Raw genomic sequence first — 6000 nt, 5'->3', positions numbered from 1 at the left:
TCAGAAGTGAAACCTCCCCCATGGAACATGGTTCGAGTTCTCAGGTCTCTTAAGAGACCTCCCTATGAACCATTATGCCAGGCAACAGATCACCACCTTACTTGGAAAACGGTGTTTCTGCTAGCTTTGGCCTCGGCCAAGGGAGTCAGTGAACTTCATAGTCTCTCATACGACATGGCCCATTCAAGGGGATGGGGAGAGGTAACGTTCAGCTTCGTCCCTGTTTATTGCTAAGACTCAGAACCCTGGAGTAGCGGATCCTCGATTCGACTCCTTCCGGATTTCTAGTCTCCGTACTGTAAAAGATGACCCAGACCATCTTTTACTATCCCCAGTAAGGAGTTTGAGGCTGTACCTCAAGAGAACAGCCGCAGCCCGTCCCCGCGTGCCTGCACTATTCATCAGCACAGGAAGGACCAAGAGGAGGGTCACCAAGAACACCATCTCAGCGTGGATTCGCAGGGTCATTGACCATGCACTGAATCCAGACGTTCCTCCATCTCGTCGCCCCAGAGCCCATGATGTCACGGGCATAGCTACGTCCCTGGCCTTCAAACGAAACTACTCAGTGATGCAGGTTCTTCAAGCTGGGTTGTGGAAGCGTCAGAACACATTCACATCCCACTACCTGCTAGACGTGACCCACAGGAGAGACTATGCGTTTTCTATTGGTCCTGTGGTGGCTGCACAACAGCTGGTTTGAAACCTCAAGATCCTTATTGGACAAGTAGCTTTGTTACCCGGTTTTAGTCTGCATGAATGAAAAGGTTTGACTAGCCCTTAATCTTATCTTCATTCTCCCCTCTCTTGGGGAAAGCAGCATCCTGGGTTCTCTGCATAGCTGACCTCAAACCACTGCAGGTAAACCATGCTCCCTTGTGTACCTAGTATTGAGATTAATACTTTTGCGTCCCCATACCATGACGAGGTGGTATTGGGAAAGTCCTAGTGCGCAGTTTTGCCATCTAAAGAACTCTGAATAACTTTACCAGGACAAGTCACACTTCTACATACCTTCACACACAGCTTGCGTAGGCCACGAACCTTGCATAGCAAGGTTTTAGCGAGGCACAGGGGCTCCTTATTCCTTGAATGCTAACACACTCCGATAAGTAGCCCCCGGGTAAAGCCCAAAAAGCCAGATTGGCTGGGACGTCCACCCTTCCTAATGGGTGAGACACCCCTGTTAAATAGCGCAGTTTGTATTCCAGTTACGGAACAAATGACAAATTCGTAGATAATTTGTATTTTTCCTAACTATACAAACCTTAGCTATTTAACCAAACTTACTCGCCAGCCCTATCCCCCTTGAAGTCCTACCTCCAAGCAAAGTGAGCTCAATCACAGGTGTGAGTGGGAGCGGTAGCTAGCTACCCTCCCTAACCCCCGCTAACTAGCGGTGTGGGTAGTTAACCCTCGTTAGAAATTAAAGGCTCGTCATTTCAGCTACGCCAAAAGTAATACTCCTATTAAATAGCTAAGGTTTTTATAGTTAGGAAAAATACAAATTATCTACGAATTTGTCATATTTCAAAACTGTGAAGTATGTTTATGGTATGTATAATGTTCTAATCTCGGGGAAATATTTTCAAGAGAATTGGCCATATTTAAATTATTGCATAATTGCTAATATTTTAATTGAGTATATCTGAACGTTAGTCTAGGTCTTATTGATATGTTTGTATTTGTTTGTGATTAATTCAGTAATACCGATGAACCTTTGCAATGTCTTATAAACCTCAGTAATCTTTAAACCGAGTTGTATAATGTATATATTCTGCGCCTCTGTTTCACCTGCGTACAATTGAATGCTAATTACAACAGTACGTGGTTTTCTATAAGTTTTATTCTACCTTTGACCTGATTGTGGAATGATCTTCCCAATTTGGAAAATCCAGCTTTTGTAGAAGAACTCTCCTATAGTAAAGGACACAGGTTTGTATACCCATCGAGAATGCAAATTAGTATTTTTAAGATTTGCTATCACTTTCAGGCAGCATCTGCCTGGTGTGACTGACTTGAGATTGGATGGCTCAGTCCCAGCTGGGTCACGGCATGCATTAGTACAAAGGTTCAATGATCTCCTTCTACTTACAACACAAGTTGGAGGTCTTGGCCTTAACTTGACCGGAGCAGATACTGTAAGTGAAAGAGATATTCTTTATTTTGTATGTAATTCTGTTATCCTACTAGCCTAAAAGCTTTAGGTTTTATTTTTATTAAATTCCTTGTGTATTCCAAGAATAATTGACCATGCACTCATAAATCTGTTTATTATATTCTAATTCTCATTTGGTTCATGAATTGGTAGAACTCCGGAAGTTCAAACATGCAAGCTATGTTTTATGTTGAACAGGCTGACATGACACACTCATCATATGACATATTTATTTCAGTGTTGTTACTAATCATAAGATATTTCATATTTACTAATTACGTTTCATATAGAAATTGAATGTGTTTGAGATGAAGGATCGGAGTAGTGTGGCTGGTGTCTATTAGATAGGGCAAGGAGTGAAGTAGTGAGGGTGAGAATGGGCGTAAGAAAGGAATTAGCAGCTAGAGTGGATATGAATGTGTTGAGGTGTTTTGGCTATGAAGAGAGAATGGAAAATGACCAACTTCCGAAGAATGGGATGAATGCAAGAGTTGATGGGAGAAGTACAAGAGGAAAGCCAAGGTTTGGGTGGATGGATGGAGTGAAGGAAGCTCTAGGTGATAGGAGGATAGATGTGAGAGAGGCAAGAGAGCGTGCTAGAAATACAGTAGGAATGAAGTGCGAGCAATCGTGAAACAGTTCCGATAGGCCCTGTTGCTTCCTCCGGTCACCTTGGTGACCGCTGAGGTAGCAGCAGTAGGGGATTCAGCATATGAAGCTTCATTAGTGGTGGATAACAGGGGATGTTGGGCTGTGGCACCCTAGCAGTACCGGCAAAACTAGGCTGAATCCCTCGTCAGGCTGGGAGGGGCTTAAGAGAAGAAAAGTTTCCCTTTTGTTCACCCAAAATTAGGGGAAGTGCCTTGGTAGATAGATAGTTTATTTATGTCCTTATTTCCTTTCCTCGCTGGGCTCTTTTTCCCTGTTGGAACCCTTCGGGTTATAGCATCCTGCTTTTCCAAGTAAGGTTGAAGCCGAGGTATTCATGATAAAAATAACAACTTTGCATATCTACTGTGATGAGAGTTGGTTAATATCATTTGTCATTTCATTCCTAATGGTGGAGAAAGACCAGTTTCACACCATTGGTGCTCAAGGAACCGAATACATATTGAGATCTTAGGAAACTGAATTTCATTGCAGTTCTAGTGTGTGGTTATTTCCGATTCCCCAAATTGAGTTTATGTAAAGCAATTGGTTTGTATTGATATAATTATATATTAAGAATAATAGTGTGATTGTAAGAAGCTTTTTAGCACATGACTGTATAAAAAGCCCTTTTCTGAGTGGGGATATCTTAATGGGGTGAAAGGGTTTGCGTATCGCCACGATCAGCAAAGCTGTACTAGTCTGGGCCAACCATACTAGGTTGGTATGCTGTGAACAATGTCGAAAATCTTCCACCGTAATCAATCCGCACTGGTAATGCGGTAATAAAAACTGACCAAATCCCAGACATAAACTGGCATGACTGACGCCTTTGCTCCACAGTGGAATAGGAACAGCTGTATTTGTTGTTGTATAAAAAAAATCAATTGAATAATAACGGTTAAGCAGATTAAATGTAACTGTTAATTTTGCCAAGAGTCCTTAATTCTCTCTTTTCATATTAGTGAGTAATCTATGAAAGCAGTTTTTTTGGGGCTCAAGACATGTTGTCCTTATGGAAGGTTCCTTCAGTAGCTTCCTAAGGGTATATATGAAAGTCATATGGGGGTAAAAGGGTTAACAGACTGCAGCGGCTGTTGTATCGTTAACGAGGTAGTCAAGTTGAGTGGGGTTCCAAGAGAGCATTAGTGACTAGAAAGGAATGGAGAAGGCGCGCGGTTATGCCGTTAACCAAGATGGCGGCCAACAAGGCGTCACTCATGACGTCATCCGAGTACCGTAACAGTAACGGAAGAGGAGAACTTTGTATCGGCTCCTCCCATAACTTGCCACCAACTTCCCCCTCAAAGCGTAAACGCTATGTGGGGTGCAGATAGCTATGTGGCGTGTCAAGCATACGTCCCCTGTTATTATACGATATCCTAAAGGGAAACCTTATGGGTACTCGTGCCAGAAGTTAGAATTCTGTGAAACCTTTTGTTTAATTCTCTGGGAAAATTCATATATGCCCTAGGAAGCTACTGAAGAAACCTTCCATCAGGACGACATGGCCATCTCGCCCTAAAATAGATTTTTCGCTTCGCTCAAAATCCGTTCATTACAATGTTTTGAAATGACGAAGCTCCTCAACTTATAAACCTAATTGGTGCCAAGAAACTGTAAGTTGATTTGTTTATGAATTCAGGCCTAACTTGAATCCCATGCCAGTGATTTCCAGGTACAAAATTCTACAAATAGTCTAGTTTCATATGAAGTAGATATCAAGTTATAATATGGTTATAATATGGGATATCCGAATGTTTGAAAGTTAAGGACCTTCTGTAGTTTTTTAAGTGTTTAATTTTGGTGGTTCATTACTACTTATATTGTTTATTTATTCCCTTATTTCCTTTCCTCATTGGGCTGTTTTACCTATTGGAGCCCTTGGGCTTATAGCTTCCTACTTTTCCAACTTTAGTAGTAGTAGTAGCAACAATAATAATAACAATAGTAATAATAATCAATTTAAAACAGAGTTAAGGACCTTCTGTAGTTTTTTAAGTGTTTAATTTTGCTGGTTCATTACTACTTATATTGTTTGTTTATTTCCTTATATTTCCTTTCCTCATTGGGCTGTTTTACCTGTTGGAGCCCTTGGGCTTATACCATCCTGCTTTTCCAACTTTAGTAGTAGTAGTAGTAACAATAATAATAATAATAATAATCAATTTAAAACAGTTAATGAACAACATATTAAAATTGTAATTTTCTCTTGCAGATTATAACGGACATATGAGGAGATAACCACAAAGATATTCTCACCAAATTCAAGCATCCCAGAGAAGAACAATTTCCTAGATGTCTCATCCGATCCTCCTACTTCGAAATAGAAGCCATATAAATATTTTCATCTTACATGAATAGAGAAATGTTTGTCCCATTTTGCTAATACTTTTAAATGCATTCTGCCTGTTAATAATTCTATTAGAGTTTGATACTGTACATATACTGCAGAAGTGGCAACACCTCATTCAGTTGAAAAGGTCCCTAAATTTTTGGGCGCAGGCCATGTCGTCCTGATGGAAGGTTCCTTCAGTAGCTTCCTAAGGGTATATTTGACTACAGAGGATATTCCCAGAGAATTAAACTAAAGGTCTCCAGAATTCTAACTTCTGGTGCGAATATCTTTAAAGTTGCGTTTTAGGATATCGCATAATAACGGGGGACGTATTCTTGACACGCCACATTAATTTTCTCACTAGTTTCCCCAATTGCTTATATTTGTGTTCACCTTTTTCAGTGAAGGTTTTAGTAATAATGTCATTGTAAGGTGAATGTGTTCATAATAAAGACAAACATTTAAGAAATGATTGAATCCTTATCAAAGGTTTACATCAAAAGATCAAAAATTTTACCTTAATTGATATTTGCCCATCTTTTTTGGTATGTCTTCTAGCCCATCGTTAAACTCTGCTTAACTTTTCCTTATGGCCTTTTGTATTTCAGCAACTGTTCATAAACCATTAGGTCAGTATAGTAATTCACTTTACTATTACAAGTACATCGGAAGTGTCATTTTGGATCGCCAGATTTGATATAAAGTGTCAGAGTTACTTAAAAGTGATGAGGTTCTTATATCAGTCAATCTATTTTGTATTCTATTGCCTGTATGTGCTTGCATCAATTTTCTTGAATTCTTGTGACCTTATTCCACTGAAACTGTTGTTATAAAAACTCGCTATCTGTTGAAATAA

The 6000-nt window shown here is 39.9% G+C and overlaps 1 protein-coding gene and 1 long non-coding RNA gene across 9 annotated transcripts in view; one reads left to right on the top strand and one right to left on the bottom strand.

The window, feature by feature from the left end:
• LOC137638353 (TATA-binding protein-associated factor 172-like) overlaps positions 1-6000 on the bottom strand; it is a 271385-nt gene that overhangs the window by 28378 nt on the left and 237007 nt on the right. The gene's annotated exons all lie outside the window — the stretch shown is intronic.
• LOC137638354 (uncharacterized) overlaps positions 1-6000 on the top strand; it is a 475922-nt gene that overhangs the window by 454533 nt on the left and 15389 nt on the right. For 2 of the 3 annotated variants that reach the window (XR_011044100.1, XR_011044099.1), the window contains exon 2: positions 5025-5176. This is a non-coding gene — a long non-coding RNA (uncharacterized lncRNA). Of the gene's footprint in view, positions 1-1993; positions 2142-5024; positions 5177-6000 lie in introns of all 3 variants that reach the window. The other variant, XR_011044098.1, reaches the window with a different exon arrangement.

The sequence above is a fragment of the Palaemon carinicauda genome, chromosome 3, assembly GCF_036898095.1.
Source record: "Palaemon carinicauda isolate YSFRI2023 chromosome 3, ASM3689809v2, whole genome shotgun sequence".
In the NCBI taxonomy this organism is placed as follows: Eukaryota; Metazoa; Arthropoda; class Malacostraca; order Decapoda; family Palaemonidae; genus Palaemon; species Palaemon carinicauda.
The sequence above is the reverse complement of the archived record's forward strand: the minus strand, read 5'-3'. Positions and strand labels throughout refer to the sequence as shown.